Source organism: Rhinoderma darwinii, chromosome 10 (assembly GCF_050947455.1).
Source record: "Rhinoderma darwinii isolate aRhiDar2 chromosome 10, aRhiDar2.hap1, whole genome shotgun sequence".
Classification (NCBI taxonomy): Eukaryota; Metazoa; Chordata; class Amphibia; order Anura; family Rhinodermatidae; genus Rhinoderma; species Rhinoderma darwinii.
Window position 1 is genome coordinate 59,785,390 of NC_134696.1, and position 19,584 is coordinate 59,804,973.

The following is a 19,584-nucleotide window of genomic DNA, read 5'->3' on the forward strand; positions in this document are numbered from 1 at the left end:
AAGAACCGTGCCTTCCGTAGCAAAACTATCTGCATGCATGACAATGCACCATCTCATGCTGCAAAGAATACCTCTGTGTCATTGGCTGCTATGGGCATAAAAGGAGAGAAACTCATGGTGTGGCCCCCATGTTCCCCTGACCTCAACCTTATTGAGAACCTTTGGAGCATCCTCAAGCAAAATATCTATGAGGGTGGGAGGCAGTTCACATCAAAACAGAAGCTCTAGGAGGCTATTCTGACATCCTGCAAAGATATTCAAGCAGAAACTGTCCAAATTCTCACAAATTCAAAGGATGCAAGAATTGTGAAGGTGATATCAAAGAAGGGGTCCTATGTTAACATGTAACTTGGCCTGTTAAGTTTTTTTTTGATTGAAAGAGCTTTTGATTTCTGTAAATATGACTTCCTGATGCTGCAAATTCAACAAATTAACATTTTAGTTCTCTTTACAACCTTTAAAATGTTTTGATCTCTGTTGTGCATAATAATTTGAAGCAGTGCATTTTGAGTTTTTTTACTTCTAAAAAAAAATCTGTTATCATTAGAATATTTGTTCAATAAAATTTGCATTATACTCCAACGGTTGATGGCTTGAAGATTATACTGACTGTCATTTGCATCGACTATTTAGGAAAATCAGCAAAAAATAACATTTGCATAATAATTAGGAACGCGGTGTATGTCGGGCATGCACATACAAAAATATCGAAATACAGGCACGCATGTAAATTAGAGTCCAGAAGGGACAATAAAACTGCATAAATAAATACAACAAGGTAATAAATGTGAATAGCGATAGTAATCAAGTATAAAGTGCTGAGAAATGCAGGTAGCACAGCCCATAGTCACATCCTAACAGGCTTGTGTGCAAGATATAGAGCTAAGACCTGTGTAGCCCATCACCTGAAGGGCAAGGTACCATCAGATCAAAAGAGCATGTGTTACAACTGCCTATTGAGAAATAGAGTACATACCCGAAGTCAGGGTCATTACACAGAGAGGACGCCCACACCCGACGCGCGTTTCGGAAAAAATGCCCTCGTCTGGGGGTGGCATCATCCTGGTCCATGTGTTCCATGTCAGAAATCACCGGTCCACGGCGGAAGGAGACAGTCGGCGTCAGACAAGGGGTACAAAGATGGCCAACGCCTCACTTCCGGAACCGCGTCATGGGGGAGGATGCGAGACAGCGATGTCTGACAGCACCTCCCACATACAACCCCAAACCAAGACAGCGGGCGAAAGGTGCGTAAGCAACTCCCCCCGTCAGCGCACCCTCCCCCCGCCGTAATCCGGTGAATCGAACCGGGACCAGCAGGATCAACTATGACAAAGAGTAAAAAGTCACATAGGATAGGTATGCCTTACAATCAAGGGTAGGGAAAAAAATCGGGGAAATCCAAGGGCGCAGCCGTATCCAGATAAAATTGTTTTTATTTTGTACATAAAACAACAACAAAAAGGATTGTGTTTCGAAGCCGTACCGGCCTCTTCGTCAGGTCAGAGTACAAGTGATTGTCCTACGAAAGCACACAGTTTATATAATCCAAAAAACAGATGACTACCGGGTTAAGTGAGAGGTCAGATTAAAAGGCGGGTTCAAACAGATCGTTCTCATCGGAATAGGCCTGTTAACCCCTTAAAAACTTGTATATATATATATATATATATATAAACACATATATATATTGATAATATCAGCCAAGTTTATATAGAATTAAAAAATAGTAATAAAAGTGTATATATATACATAGAAAAATTACATTAGAAAATGTTAAAACAATTGCATTCGAAAGGATATATCTAAAAGACATGGAGCATATACATATATATACACACACACATACATCTATCTTAAAAAACACGTGAAAAGACTATCCAAAAAGATGTAACTTCCTATATGCGCTAATTGGAAATATACAAATAAATAAATAAATAAATGAATGCCTGGACATAAAAACAAATTAGTGCAGAAGATAAAAATGACATTAGGAATGATCACATCATATATCTATATCCACTATATATAATATATATATATATATATATATATATATATATATATATATATAAAACCGACAAAACGTGTTATATAATGGTCTACTTGAATTCATTCAGAAATGTCGGTTTTTGTGTTTTTAGTTTGAAGATGGTTTTATTATATTCATTCAGACCTGTCGGTTTTAGTGTTTTTAATTTGTGGATAGAAAAATATATTATAACAATCTGAGTGACTAAGGTCTAATCAATAGGGATAATGACTAGAAACAGCTCTCTTAAAATCACGGGAAAAGACCATCCAAAAAGGGATATGAATAAGATACTCTATATATACGCTGGGTGAGAACATATAAGCACCTAAATGAATACATATCTAGACATAGAAGAAAGTATTATGAAATTTATAATGATATTTGGAAAGATCCCATTTCATGTCTACATACATTATATATGGAGCCAAAAAACTGCATTAAATAATGGTCTCATTGAGTTCGTTCAGACCTGCCGGTTTCAGTGTTTTTAATTTATAGATCCAAAATATTTCTTTTTTACAAAGAACGTTAAAACGGTCAGGGTAACTTACTGAGATCTGGTCGATTGGGGTGATAGTAAAACATGCAACATTTCCCTCATGTGCTATAGTACAATGTCTAGAGACACTATGGAGCAAAAATTTATTTTTACAATTAAAAGTATGTTTATTCAGTCTACAATGTAGGGGCTGAATTGTCCTTCCTACATATTGAATACCACATATACAGTTTATAAGATAGATCACAAAGCTAGATCGACAGTTTAGCTTCGTTTCAATGTTAAATGATTTTTCTGTTTGATGTGATCTAAAAGTATATGTTTTGTCCGTAATTGATTTACAACAAAGACATCTATTTTGTCCACATTTAAAGCTCCCCTTTTCTAATAGTGGGTCGTGTAGTTGTATTTTTTGTGACGAGTCTTTTAAAAAAGACAGATTCACCCGACTTGGAGCAAGAATATTTTTTATTGTTCTAGCTCTTTTGAACGTTACATGTGGTTTTGGAGGTAAGGTTTTTTGTAAAAACGGGTCATTTTGTAATATATGCCAATGTCTTTTTAATATCTCTCCTATTTTCTTATTCGCTGTATTATATTGTGTAATAAAATTAAAACCGAAATCATCTCGATTCTTCTCATCATTTTGTTCTTTAGGTACACTACCAGATTCTAGTACGTTGTTGGTATATTTTATTAAGCAGTCTTCTTGGGACAATGCAGAGGTTTTCTTATATGCATCGGTTAATAGTGTATCTGGATACCCTTTATCTTTAAAACGTTTGTATAATATTTTGCTTTGTTTTTTAAAATCACACCTAAGGGTACAGTTTTTCCTAATTCTCTTATATTGGCTATATGGAATATTTTTGAGCCACTTAGAGTAGTGGCCACTGTTAAAATTTAAGTAACCATTAATGTCCACTTTCTTAAAAAAATTGCATGTTAAAAACTTGTCACCTGAATAGGTAATTGTCAAATCCAGATAGTCAATTTCTTTTTCTTGAATATTATAGGTGAAATTGATACCCCATAGGTTTTCATTTAATGAATTACAAAAATTGGTGGCACTTCTCAGGTCGCCATTCCATATAAAAATCAAATCGTCTATATATCTTTTGTATAAGAGAATATGTTTCCTAGCCCATGGGTGATTCCATATAAATAGGTCTTCAAAAGCCCCCATAAAAATATTAGCGTAGCTCGGTGCTACTCTGGTGCCCATCGCTGTGCCCTTCACTTGATGGTATATATTATTATCGAACGAAAAAATATTATTTTTTAAAATGAATTCCATACTCTCAAGGTAAAATTTTATTTGAATTGGTTGGAGATCTTTGTCTTTTTCAAACATATTTTTGAGGGTTCTCATGCCTAAAGAGTGCTCAATATTGCTATATAGTGCACTCACGTCCAAAGTAATCAGAAGTGGATTATTTTTCGGTGAAACTAAACACAGTTCATTAATAAGCTGTGTTGAGTCTTTCAAAAAACTGGGCAGATTTACGACATATTTTTGTAAATATATTTTACAAAAATATGTCGTAAATCTGCCCAGTTTTTTGAAAGACGCAACACAGCTCATTAATGAACTGTGTTTAGTTTCACCGAAAAATAATCCACTTCTGATTACTTTGGACGTGAGTGCACTATATAGCAATATTGAGCACTCTTTAGGCATGAGAACCCTCAAAAATATGTTTGAAAAAGACAAAGATCTCCAACCAATTCAAATAAAATTTTACCTTGAGAGTATGGAATTCATTTTAAAAAATAATATTTTTTCGTTCGATAATAATATATACCATCAAGTGAAGGGCACAGCGATGGGCACCAGAGTAGCACTGAGCTACGCTAATATTTTTATGGGGGCTTTTGAAGACCTATTTATATGGAATCACCCATGGGCTAGGAAACATATTCTCTTATACAAAAGATATATAGACGATTTGATTTTTATATGGAATGGCGACCTGAGAAGTGCCACCAATTTTTGTAATTCATTAAATGAAAACCTATGGGGTATCAATTTCACCTATAATATTCAAGAAAAAGAAATTGACTATCTGGATTTGACAATTACCTATTCAGGTGACAAGTTTTTAACATGCAATTTTTTTAAGAAAGTGGACATTAATAGTTACTTAAATTTTAACAGTGGCCACTACTCTAAGTGGCTCAAAAATATTCCATATAGCCAATATAAGAGAATTAGGAAAAACTGTACCCTTAGGTGTGATTTTAAAAAACAAAGCAAAATATTATACAAACGTTTTAAAGATAAAGGGTATCCAGATACACTATTAACTGATGCATATAAGAAAACCTCTGCATTGTCCCAAGAAGACTGCTTAATAAAATATACCAACAACGTACTAGAATCTGGTAGTGTACCTAAAGAACAAAATGATGAGAAGAATCGAGATGATTTCGGTTTTAATTTTATTACACAATATAATACAGCGAATAAGAAAATAGGAGAGATATTAAAAAGACATTGGCATATATTACAAAATGACCCGTTTTTACAAAAAACCTTACCTCCAAAACCACATGTAACGTTCAAAAGAGCTAGAACAATAAAAAATATTCTTGCTCCAAGTCGGGTGAATCTGTCTTTTTTAAAAGACTCGTCACAAAAAATACAACTACACGACCCACTATTAGAAAAGGGGAGCTTTAAATGTGGACAAAATAGATGTCTTTGTTGTAAATCAATTACGGACAAAACATATACTTTTAGATCACATCAAACAGAAAAATCATTTAACATTGAAACGAAGCTAAACTGTCGATCTAGCTTTGTGATCTATCTTATAAACTGTATATGTGGTATTCAATATGTAGGAAGGACAATTCAGCCCCTACATTGTAGACTGAATAAACATAGGTTTAATTGTAAAAATAAATTTTTGCTCCATAGTGTCTCTAGACATTGTACTATAGCACATGAGGGAAATGTTGCATGTTTTACTATCACCCCAATCGACCAGATCTCAGTAAGTTACCCTGACCGTTTTAACGTTCTTTGTAAAAAAGAAATATTTTGGATCTATAAATTAAAAACACTGAAACCGGCAGGTCTGAACGAACTCAATGAGACCATTATTTAATGCAGTTTTTTGGCTCCATATATAATGTATGTAGACATGAAATGGGATCTTTCTAAATATCATTATAAATTTCATAATACTTTCTTCTATGTCTAGATATGTATTCATTTAGGTGCTTATATGTTCTCATCCAGCGTATATATAGAGTATCTTATTCATATCCCTTTTTGGATGGTCTTTTCCCGTGATTTTAAGAGAGCTGTTTCTAGTCATTATCCCTATTGATTAGACCTTAGTCACTCAGATTGTTATAATATATTTTTCTATCCACAAATTAAAAACACTAAAACCGACAGGTCTGAATGAATATAATAAAACCATCTTCAAACTAAAAACACAAAAACCGACATTTCTGAATGAATTCAAGTAGACCATTATATAACACGTTTTGTCGGTTTTATATATATATATATATATATATATATTATATATAGTGGATATAGATATATGATGTGATCATTCCTAATGTCATTTTTATCTTCTGCACTAATTTGTTTTTATGTCCAGGCATTCATTTATTTATTTATTTATTTATTTGTATATTTCCAATTAGCGCATATAGGAAGTTACATCTTTTTGGATAGTCTTTTCACGTGTTTTTTAAGATAGATGTATGTGTGTGTGTATATATATGTATATGCTCCATGTCTTTTAGATATATCCTTTCGAATGCAATTGTTTTAACATTTTCTAATGTAATTTTTCTATGTATATATATACACTTTTATTACTATTTTTTAATTCTATATAAACTTGGCTGATATTATCAATATATATATGTGTTTATATATATATATATATACAAGTTTTTAAGGGGTTAACAGGCCTATTCCGATGAGAACGATCTGTTTGAACCCGCCTTTTAATCTGACCTCTCACTTAACCCGGTAGTCATCTGTTTTTTGGATTATATAAACTGTGTGCTTTCGTAGGACAATCACTTGTACTCTGACCTGACGAAGAGGCCGGTACGGCTTTGAAACACAATCCTTTTTGTTGTTGTTTTATGTACAAAATAAAAACAATTTTATCTGGATACGGCTGCGCCCTTGGATTTCCCCGATTTTTTTCCCTACACTGGATTTATTCAGCGGATATTGAACCTCAAATCTCCGGACTGGGAACTGTGGCTGCAACCGACTCTGACAGAGCTACCTCTGAATGCACATGTGGGATGTTGTGCTCCTAGCATAACATCACCAGGTCAGTACCCTTGACCATATACATTTTTTTCATTATACATACAAATTCAGGCACGATGTGCGCTTTGTTTTTATCTTTATTTCTATAGCGTGTTACAATCAAGGGAGCGTTTGTGTATGTGGGTATATACTGAATTTGTAGAATAGCAAGTAAAAATATATGTATATACGGCCATAGGGAAAAACAGGAGCTGAGGAAAGTGTACATATAGATGGGGACTTATGAAAATGTGAAGATAACATATGTTAGGAAGACGGTCCAAAAGAAATATAAATAATTAGGGGACCGATGTGTGGAAGAAAACAAAAATAAAGATTAAATAATATTAAAAGAAAACATATTAATAATGATGATCAAGTGAGAAATGAAAAATGAAAAAAATAATACAATAAATAAAAATGACTGGCAAACGCAGGTGTTATATAACCTGACGGAACAACAAAAGAAACGGTGTACTACAATAAAACCATATGATGATGTAGTAATCCATGCGTGGATGTATACACACATGGGGAACCACATCAAAAGATGGAAAACTGCATTCATACATTATATGTGCTTGAATCAATGTGTACACAGCCCAGTGTATATACTCTGTCATTCACTTTCAGAGAGGTCTGCAACACTTTCTGAAGCAAACTCCTCCGTCAGATGTCAGAGAAAAGATTAAAGCCTATGTACACCTTTTTATATATATATATATATATATATATATATATATATATATATATATATATATATATATATATATACACTACCGTTCAAAAGTTTGGGGTCACCCAGACAATTTTGTGTTTTCCATGAAAACTCACACTTATATTTATCAAATGAGTTGCAAAATGACTAGAAAATATAGTCAAGACATTGACAAGGTTAGAAATAATGATTTTTATTTGAAATAATAATTTTCTCCTTCAAACTTTGATTTCGTGAAAGAATGCTCCATTTGCAGCAATTACAGCATTGCAGACCTTTGGCATTCTAGCTTTTAATTTGCTGAGGTGATCTGGAGAAATTTCACCCCATGCTTCCAGAAGCCCCTACCACAAGTTGGATTGGCTTGATGGGCACTTCTTGCGTACCATACGGTCAAGCTGCTCCCACAACAGCTCTATGGGGTTGAGATCTGGTGACTGCGCTGGCCACTCCATTACAGATAGAATACCAGCTGCCTGCTTCTTCCCTAAATAGTTCTTGCATAATTTGGAGGTGTGCTTTGGGTCATTGTCCTGTTGTAGGATGAAATTGGCTCCAATCTAGCGCTGTCCACAGGGTATGGCATGGCGTTGCAAAATGGAGTGATAGCCTTCCTTATTCAAAATCCCTTTTGCCTTGTACAAATCTCCCACTTTACCAGCACCAAAGCAACCCCAGACCATCACATTACCCCCACCATGCTTGACAGATGGCGTCAGGCACTCTTCCAGCATCTTTTCAGTTGTTCTGCGTCTCACAAATGTTCTTCTGTGTGATCCAAACACCTCAAACTTCGATTCGTCTGTCCATAACACTTTTTTCCAATCTTCCTCTGTCCAATGTCTGCGTGCTTTTGCCCATATTAATCTTTTCCTTTTATTAGCCACTCTGCCCTGAAGGCCAGCATCCCGGAGTCGCCTCTTCACTGTAGACGTTGACGCTGGCGTTTTGCGGGTACTATTTAATGAAGCTGCCAGTTGAGGACCTGTGAGGCGTCTATTTCTCAAACTAGAGACTCCAATGTACTTGTCTTGTTGCTCAGTTGTGCAGCAGGGCCTCCCACTTCTCTTTCTACTCTGGTTAGAGCCTGTTTGTGCTGTCCTCTGAAGGGAGTAGTACACACCGTTGTAGGAAATCTTCAGTTTCTTGGCAATTTCTTGCATGGAATAGCCTTCATTTCTAAGAACAAGAATAGACTGTCGAGTTTCACATGAAAGCTCTCTTTTTCTAGCCATTTGGAGAGTTTAATCGAACCCACAAATGTAATGCTCCAGATTCTCAACTAGCTCAAAGGAAGGTCAGTTTTATAGCTCCTCTAAACAGCAAAACTGTTTACAGCGGTGCTAACATAATTGCACAAAGGTTTTCAAGTGTTTTCTAATCATCCATTAGCCTTCTAACACAGTTAGCAAACAAAATGTACCATTAGAACACTGGAGTGATGGTTGCTGGAAATGGGCCTCTATACACCTATGTAGATATTGCATTAAAAACCAGACGTTTGCAGCTAGAATAGTCATTTAGCACATTAACAATGTATAGAGTGTATTTCTGATTAATTTAATGTTATCTTCATGGAAAAAAAACTGTGCTTTTCTTTCAAAAATAAGGAAATTTTTAAGTAACCCTAAACTTTTGAACGGTAGTGTAAATACAGTGAAGGAAATAAATATTTGATCCCTTGCTGATTTTGTAAGTTTGCCCACTGTCAAAGACATGAACAGTCTAGAATTTTTAGGCTAGGTTAATTTTACCAGTGAGAGATAGATTATATTAAAAAAAAAAAAAAAAGAAAATCACAGTCAAAATTATATATATTTATTTGCATTGTGCACAGAGAAATAAGTATTTGATCCCTTTGGCAAACAAGACTTAATACTTGGTGGCAAAACCCTTGTTGGCAAGCACAGCAGTCAGACGTTTTTTTGTTGTTGATGATGAGGTTTGCACACATGTTAGATGGAATTTTGGCCCACTCCTCTTTGCAGATCATCAGTAAATCATTAAGATTTCGAGGCTGTCGCTTGGCAACTCGGATCTTCAGCTCCCTCCATAAATTTTCGATGGGATTAAGGTCTGGAGACTAGCTAGGCCACTCCATGACCTTAATGTGCTTCTTTTTGAGCCACTCCTTTGTTGCCTTGGCTGCATGTTTCAGATCATTGTCGTGCTGGAAGACCCAGCCACGAGCCATTTTTAATGTCCTGGTGGAGGGAAGGAGGTTGTCACTCAGGATTTGACGGTACATGGCTCCATCCATTCTCCCATTGATGCGGTGTAGTAGTCCTGTGCCCTTAGCAGAGAAACACCCCCAAAACATAATGTTTCCCCCTCCATGCTTGACAGTGGGGACGGTGTTCTTTGGGTTATAGGCAGCATTTCTCTTCCTCCAAACACGGCTAGTTGAGTTAATGCCAAAGAGCTCAATTTTAGTCTCATCTGACCACAGCACCTTCTCCCAATCACTCTCAGAATCATCCAGATGTTCATTTGCAAACTTCAGATGGGCCTGTACATGTGCCTTCTTGAGCAGGATTTTAATCCATTACGGCATAATGTGTTACCAATGGTTTTCTTGGTGACTGTGGTCCCAGCTGCCTTGAGATCATTAACAAGTTCCCCCCGTGTACTTTTCGGCTGAGCTCTCACCTTCCTCAGGATCAAGGATACCCCACGAGGTGAGATTTGGCATGGAGCCCCAGATCGATGTCGATTGACAGTCATTTTGTATGTCTTCCAGTTTCTTGCTATTGCACCAACAGTTGTCTCCTTCTCACCCAGCATCTTACTTATGGTTTTGTAGCCCATTCCAGCCTTGTGCAGGTCTATGATCTTGTCCCTGACATCCTTAGAAAGCTCTTTGGTCTTGCCCATGTTGTAGAGGTTAGAGTCAGACTGATTAATTGAGTCTGTGGACAGGAGTCTTTCATACAGGTGACCATTTAAGACAGCTGTCTTTAATGCAGGCACCAAGTTGATTTGGTGCGTGTAACTGGTCTGGAGGAGGCTGAACTCTTAATGCTTGGTAGGGGATCAAATACTTATTTCTCTGTGCACAATTCAAATAAATATATATAATTTTGACTATGTGATTTTCTGTTTTTTTTTTTTATTATAATCTATCTCTCACTGGTAAAATTAACCTAGCCTAAAAATTATAGACTGTTCATGGCTTTGACAGTGGGCAAACTTACAAAATTAGCAAGGGATCAAATACTTATTTCCTTCACTGTATATATATATATATATATATATATATATATATATATATATATATATATATATAATGTGTATCAGTGTGTTTTGCGCAAATTTCTAATTTGTTTTAATTAAAACATATTTGAGATACAGCTGCATTGTATCCTGCATACAGAGCAGCTGTATCTAGCGCAGAGACCTGAATATGTCAAGGCCGGCGGTACTGACGGTTTCAGTGACAGCTGGTCCTGCATGTCTCTGACACCTAGGATCCGCATGTTATCGATCACATCTAAGTTATGAATTTAGGCTTCGTTCACATTCATGGGTTCCGTCAGACATTTCCGTCAGGGAAACCCATGAATGGAAACCGAACGGAAACAATAGCTTTCCGTTTCCATTACCATTGATTTCAATCGACTGCGCTATTAATTCCACCGAAAAATTGAAACCTTACGGAACGGAGACAAACGGAAACCATTAGCGACGGAAGCGTTACCATTGAAATCAATGGTAATGCAAATAGAAAGCTATGGTTTCCGTCTGCTTTCTATTAATGGGTTCCCTTGACGGAGATATCTGACGTAACACATGATCAGAAACCAGACGCAGATGTAAAGAAAGCCTTAGATGTGGTCGGTAACAACTTGATCCCACATGCGTTGGGGGGTCCACTGGGTTGGGGCCCCCTCAGATATGTTCCCCCCCCTGTGCTAAACCACTAGCCACGCCTCTGCGCTGCTTTATTAGATCTATCCCCCAATGTGGCTACAGCTAACTGTTTGCTGGCTCTGCCTACTTGTACTGGCCCCACCCGCAACATGGGGCCACTTTTAGATTTTTTTCCAGGACCACTTTAAGCTCACAATCCGCCACTGATCACATCTCTATCTGGTTTTAAGGTCAACACTATATTGGCCTCGTACATAGACTCAGGTAACTGTCCGCTCACTAAGGAGTGGATCAAGACCTCATACAACTGTTCTAACGAAGCATCCTCATACATGCAATAGACATGGTGTCTCAGTGGTTAGCACTATTGCCTTGCAGCGCTGGGGTCCTGGGTTCACATCCAGCCAAGAACAACATCTGCATGGAGTTTGTATGTTCTCCCTGTGTTTGCGTCGGTTTCCTCTGGGTACTCTGGTTTCCTCCCACATACCACTAGGGAATTTAGATTGTGATCCCCAATGGGGACAGTAAAAGAGAGGACCTCTGTACATTCCGGTGTAATATGTTGGTCCTATATAAGTAACTGGAATAAATAAATAAATGCGTTCGCCTTTATAGTGGGTTCAATAATTTGATTCACATTTTGTTGGTTCACTTTTATTCAGTTATTCAATTTTTCGCTTCAGTTTGTTAGTATACACGTTCATGTCAAACTTAGCACCTGGCTTTTTGCAATTTTAGAAATTCGTTTTTTCTTTATCTTTATTCCACGAATACCAATGACTTTAGTTATTGTCTGTTACATAATTGTGACATACACCTACCCTCCTTTTGATTATTGTTTGTTTTGTGGGTTGGATCATCTGGCTCCCCAGGGGGGGATATACACCGGTCTTGTTGTGCAATTACGGTGTTCTCCCTCCCATGGTTCCAGCTAGGTATACCCTTACACATATATATATATATATATACATATATATATATATATATATATATATATATATATATATATATATATGTACAGTGAAGGAAGTAAGTATTTGATCCCTTGCTGATTTTGTAAGTTTGCCCACTGTCAAAGACATGAACAGTCTAGAATTTTTAGGCTAGGTTAATTTTACCAGTGAGAGATAGATTATATTTAAAATAAAACTGAAAATCACATTATCAAAATTATATATATATATTTATTTGCATTGTGCACAGAGAAATAAGTATTTGATCCCTTTGGCAAACAAGACTTAATACTTGGTGGCAAAACCCTTGTTGGCGAGGACAGCAGTCAGACATTTTTTGTAGTTGATGATGAGGTTTGCACACATGTTAGATGGAATTTTGGCCCACTCCTCTTTGCAGATCATCTGTAAATCATTAAGATTTCGAGGCTGTCGCTTTGCAACTCGGATCTTCAGCTCCCTCCATAAGTTTTCGATGGGATTAAGGTCTGGAGACTGGCTAGGCCACTCCATGACCTTAATGTGCTTCTTTTTGAGCCACTCCTTTGTTGCCTTGGCTGTATGTTTCGGGTCATTGTCGTGCTGGAAGACCCAGCCACGAGCCATTTTTAATGTCCTGGTGGAGGGAAGGAGGTTGTCACTCAGGATTTGACGGTACATGGCTCCATCCATTCTCCCATTGATGCGGTGAAGTAGTCCTGTGCCCTTAGCAGAGAAACACCCCCAAAACATAATGTTTCCACCTCCATGCTTGACGGTGGGGACGGTGTTCTTAAGGTCATAGGCAGCATTTCTCTTCCTCCAAACACGGCGAGTTGAGTTAATGCCAAAGAGCTCAATTTTAGTCTCATCTGACCACAGCACCTTCTCCCAATCACTCTCAGAATCATCCAGATGTTCTTTTGCAAGCTTCAGACGGGCCTGTACATGTGCCTTCTTGAGCAGGGGGGCCTTGCGGGCACTGCAGGATTTTAATCCATTACGGCGTAATGTGTTACCAATGGTTTTCTTGGTGACTGTGGTCCCAGCTGCCTTGAGATCATTAACAAGTTCCCCCCGTGTAGTTTTCGGCTGAGCTCTCACCTTCCTCAGGATCAAGGATACCCCACGAGGTGAGATTTTGCATGGAGCCCCAGATCGATGTCGATTGACAGTCATTTTGTATGTCTTCCATTGTCTTACTATTGCACCAACAGTTGTCTCCTTCTCACCCAGCGTCTTACTTATGGTTCTGTAGCCCATTCCAGCCTTGTGCAGGTCTATGATCTTGTCCCTGACATCCTTAGAAAGCTCTTTGGTCTTGCCCATGTTGTAGAGGTTAGAGTCAGACTGATTAATTGAGTCTGTGGACAGGAGTCTTTTATACAGGTGACCATGTAAGACAGCTGTCTTTAATGCAGGCACCAAGTTGATTTGGAGCGTGTAACTGGTCTGGAGGAGGCTGAACTCTTAGGGTATGTTCACACGGCCAAATTTCAGACGTATACGAGGCGTATTATGCCTCGTTTTACGTCTGAAAATACGGCTCCAATACGTAGGCAAACATCTGCCCATTCATTTGAATGGGTTTGCCGACGTACTGTGCAGACGACCTGTTATTTACGAGTCGTCGTTTGACAGCTGTCAAACGACGACGCGTAAAAATACAGCCTCGTCAAAAGAAGTGCAGGACACTTCTTTGGACGTTTTTGGAGCTGTTTTCTCATAGACTCCAATGAAAACAGCTCCAAAAACGGACGTAAAAAACGCCGCGAAAACGGCGCGAAAAACGCCGCGAAAAATGCGAGTTGGTAAAAAAATGTCTGAAATGCAGGGTCTGTTTTCCCTTGAAAACAGCTCTGGATTTTCAGACGTTTTTGTTGACTACGTGTGAACATACCCTTAATTGTTGGTAGGGGATCAAATACTTATTTCTCTGTGCACAATGCAAATAAATATATATAATTTTGACTATGTGATTTTCTTTTTTTTTTTTAATATAATCTATCTCTCACTGGTAAAATTAACCTAGCCTAAAAATTATAGACTGTTCATATATACATTCGTGAATATGGGCTTATGCCGATTTTAAAGTGCGCTTTATGACATACATAAACCTTGTTAAACTCATTTGTGATTTATTGCCTCTGGGTCTGTGTGGGGGACATGCACCGTTCGTGTTGCGCATGGACGATTCTCTCCCTCTCATGGTCCCATTGGCATATACCTTTCTGTACATATATATTCATTAATCATCAATATTGCTATGCATGTACGGTATAATAAAATGCATTATGGATTGTTTATTCTGTGCACTGTGGATCTATATACTAAGTGTTCAAACATCTACATTGTATGCATTTCCTATGTATGTTGTGCCTATAGTGGTGTACACAATGGTGTTGTTTTATTATACTAGTGGGATTTCGAAGTGGACACTATTTCTATTTCTAAATACATCATTTACCTGCGGTCTGTGTGCATGCACCTCACGGGTCCATCCTGGGGCCATACCGGAAGTTGTCATTGGTCTTTGAGTGTGGGCAATTAATCTGCATCGATGGGCGGATGTGACGCGGATGCTATGGGACCGGAAGTGCTCGTGAGATGTCATGTGCCGAGTAATGCCGCTCTAATGGGCTTAGTATTTAAACCCTGGATGGGGGCTAGTATTCACCACCTACTGACAAAGATTGCGAAACGCGCGTCGAGGTGCGTCCTCTGGGGAATATGCTTTTTTGCCATCATGTCCACCACAGGTAACTGACCCATTCAGGGAACATTATTACTGTTGCATTTTGGTACTTTTGGCCACTTCACCTTTGTATACTATGGTACAATAGGGAGGATAGTCCTAGGCTATTTCCTGCCTTTGATGGGTTTACTTAAAATCTCTATAGTGATTGTGGCACAATCCTGTTTGGTGGGACCCCTATTCTCCTGGGACTGTTTTTACTTACGTTTTTTTAATTGTTTTTGTACTATGTCTGTCTAATTATTGTATGGGGGTATCTTGTCCTCTGAGTGAGGAATAATAAAGTTTAGATATTTCTTATACTCTTTGATTCATTTATTTATTTGTTCATTAGACATATTGGTTTTGTCAATGAAAAATAACTCCCTTAGGGCATGTTGACACGCCGCTCAAAAACAAACAAACGTGTAGACATGTAAAATGCACTAGTGTTTCTTGTGAAGCACCTTTTCAAATACAGGCTGTAGCGCCCATGGCCGCGGGCCGTCGGGTTTACTCACCTCCCAGCCATGGATCTGTGAGCGCTGGCCTCCGTCTCCCTCCTAGGAGATGCCAGCGCTCACTTCCGCTCCGTTCGGCTGGGTCCCGTAGGGTGCGCGCGCACGCTCGCGCCCGGTCTTAAAGGGCCAGCGCGCGCAATTAGGAAATCGTCATCACAATCAACTGCCCCCAGTCCGTCTCGCAAATGGTCCCTTAGTGTCTCCCGTTCCAGATGTTACCCGTGCCCTGTTACCGTTCCTGTATTCCGTATTGTTCCTGTGCCTACCAGCGTTCAAGTGTCTTCCGCCACGTCAAGTGCCATCTGCCACGTCAAGTGTCTTCTGCCACGCCAAGTGCCATCTGCCACATCAAGTGCCATCTGCCACGTATAGTGTCATCTGCCACGTCAAGTGTCTACCGCTTCATCGGATACTGCCCGCCACGTCTGGCGCCACTTGCTGCACCTGCCTCCATCCGTGCTGAAGCCACAGCCACCGCCCGGACTATTTCAGGTACCCAAGCATTACTGTCTGCCATTTACTTCCGCATAGACTGTGACCTGGTCAGCTGCCTCCCCGCTACGGCGGAGCGGCCTAGTGGGTCCACATACCCTGTGCCCGTGACACAGGCATTTTTTTTTACGTGTTGTTCACATATTTTTTGACGCATTTTACGTAATTATGAGTCCCATTGACTATGGGAACATTTGTCGCGCTTTACGTGCCAAAGAATTGACAAGACGTTTTGTTTTTTAAAAACGCTTGTGTAAAAAATCGTGTTGTATGTACTAACGCCGCGCTTTCCCATTGATGTAAATGGCAAGCTTAATCAAGTGTTTTATGACGCGTCTTTCTAGGGTCTTTTTACACATTTTGTGGCGCATAATTATAAGTCCCATAGACTACGGGAACATTTGGCGCACTTTACTTGCAAAAGAATTGACAAGACGCAGATTTTTTTCCCAAAACGTTTTTTAAAAACGCTTGCGTAGAAAATTGTGTTGTGTGTACTAATGGCGCACTTTCTGATTGATGTAAATGGGAAGCTTAATCAAGCGTTTCACGTGTTTTTCTGCCACTTAAAATGCATCAAAAACCAAGTCAAATTCACTCAGTGTGAACCTGTCAACTGAAAAGTCATTCACCACAGGGTCTTCCCTCTAGCTTCTGCCAAAAACACTCCCAAAATGGGAACTGGACACAGCTTAGCAATTTGAAGACAGCTTTTCATGGCTTGTAGCCAAAAATAGGGAGGGGGGTGAGTCTCCCTCCCACATTTACAGCAGCTGTAGGTGAGGCTGCTTCGCCTGATTCACCTTGCTGTAATTCTGAGAAGTGCTCCCTCTTATGGCCAACATAGGAAAACATGTCAAATTATTATTTAATTTTTAATACTTTCCACTAGATCACACTGTGTGTAATGAATCTATATAATATATGAGTTTCACTTTTTGAATTGAATTACTGAAATAAATTAACTTTTTGATGATATTCTAATTCATTGGGAAGGACCTGTAGATGTACTAATACCGGTGTGGAGAACGGTGGTGATATATAAAGGAATGCCAGGAGGCAATGCTGGTGCTCCAGATCACAAACTAAAAACACAAATCTCTCATACGGGTCAACATGTACTACTTTCTTTTTACATTTCACAATTTGATATATCAGCACACCAACCCCTCTAGCATAGTTAGAGTAGGTAGAATGAAATTGAAACACTACCCATCTGCGGGAGAGGATATCCACTCTCTCCTTTACCAGATGAGCTTCTAACAAGCAAATAATTGCTGGTACCAAATATTACGCACATGACTGCATAGCGCTTAAGTTTGTCACCAAAACCACTGGCATTCCACACCACTATCTTAACCATCCGCCGTTATGATATGTCAAGGGGTTTTCCAGCCAATAAAAATTGATGGTCTATCCTAAGGAAAGGCCATCAATAGCTGATTGGTCGGGGTCCGACTCCCGGGACCCCCGCCGATCAGCCGTTTTAAAGGGGCTACAGCGCTCGTACGAGCTTCCCCTACATTTCCTCTTGCTCACTGTGAATCTCCGACACGCATTCAGCGGCGATTCACAAGTATTGCAGCCTTTTGTCCCATTGAAGTGAATGGGAGAAAAGGCTGCAATACCTGTGAATCGCCGCTAAATGCGTGTCGGATATTCACAGTGAGCAAGTGCGTGCGTCAGCGCGGTGACTTGCAGATCACGTCATCACGTCATCCAGCTACACACCTCCGAATATGAAAATAGTTTAAATTATTATGTGAAGGGGTTACTGGTGAGGCCCCTATGTATACTTCCCATTGTCAAGTGGGATAAAAGATATTGCACACTTTTGCCCCAATGTATTTAGAATAAAAAAAATAACTAACTTTGCAAATATACTACTGTATTGTGTATGCAGCTTCTGTGCAGACTTATGTGACTCTGTTTCAATTAACTATAAAGAAACCATGTGTAGCCTGGTGGTGCAGTAATGTGTGACTATCTTTCAAATGACCCCTACTTCTTGCTAACCTACAGATATTAGAAAATGTGGCAAAAGGAGTGGAGTGTCTAATGACTGCAGGATCAAGCTTTGCTTTTAGTCAGTTACCCATACCTCCCAACTTTCAAGTATCGCAAAGAGGGCACATTTTTTTTCCTTTTAAACCACGCCTCTAAACCTGCCCATTTCCCGCCCATACACACACGGTTCTGCCCACAGAGTACCATAGTGCCTCCCCAAAAGGATAATGCCCCCATAGAACTCTCACACAGTATAATGCCACTATAGCTGCCCCCCACACAGTATAATGACCCCATACAGTATAATTCCCCATATAGTATAATTCCTCCATAGATGCACCCATACAGTATAAAGCCAACACAGATGCCCCATACAGTATGATGCCCACACAGATCCCCCCATACAGTAAAATGCCCCATAGCTGTCCGCATAAAGCATAATGCCCCAAAAGCTGCCCCCAAACAATATAATGCCTAAACAGATGCCCCTAAACAGTATAATGCCCCAGAGTGCCAAAATGCCCCTGTAGACAGTACCTACATAGATAGTGCCAGTGCCAACACACGACCAAAGTGTCCACATAGTGCCCCAGTGCCCACTGTAGATAGTGCCACAGTGCTCACATAGTGCCACAGTGCCCACATATAAAGTGCAATTGCCCACATTATGCCACAGTGCACATGTAGATGGTGCCAATAGAGTGCCACAGTGCCCATGTAGATAGTGCCGCATACCCCTTGAAGATAGTGCCACTCTGCCATGAGATAACGCTAACTCCCCCGCATAGATAGCTCCATTGGATGTCCCTCTAGGAGCGGAATCCCCAGCCAGAGCATCGGCAACGCTCTGGTCAGGGATTTTGCTCCAGTAGGGAGCCCCAGACGTCGCTGTCCATATATGAACAGTGATGTTAGGGGGCTTTAAGTTGTCAGAATGCCAGGCCAGAGCGTAAGCAACGCTCTGGCTGGGGATTCCGCTTCTAGTGGAGCCACTGACATCACTGTCCTTATATGGACAGTGACGTCAAGGGCTTTTCTAAGACAGGAGTTCCCGGCCAGAGAGTTTGCGCTGATTTGGCCCAGAACTCCATAGTTAAATGCTGAAGCAGGGTGCTTCAGCATTGGATTTAACTGTATCTGTGTCCTGTCCTGAGGACTGTCCAGCTGAATCCAGGATGGTTGAGAGGTATGCTATTACCATGGAGGCACATAGGTCTAAATAAGAGCTGTATACACAAAAGAGTAGGAGATTTTTAAATCAAGATTATTTGCAAAGTTTCATTTTTGGCGAACACTACAAAATGGTTGAAAAGGCATTTCTTGAAATAAACACAAAAACAGCATATTGACTATTGTATAATGAGCAAGAGAAGCCATGGATTATTTTCTGGGGGCCTTTCATATTTGTTTAGTTTTCTTTATGTTTATGTATTTTTCAATCTTTTAGAGGTTTACAGGTATCAGCCAACAATAGGATAT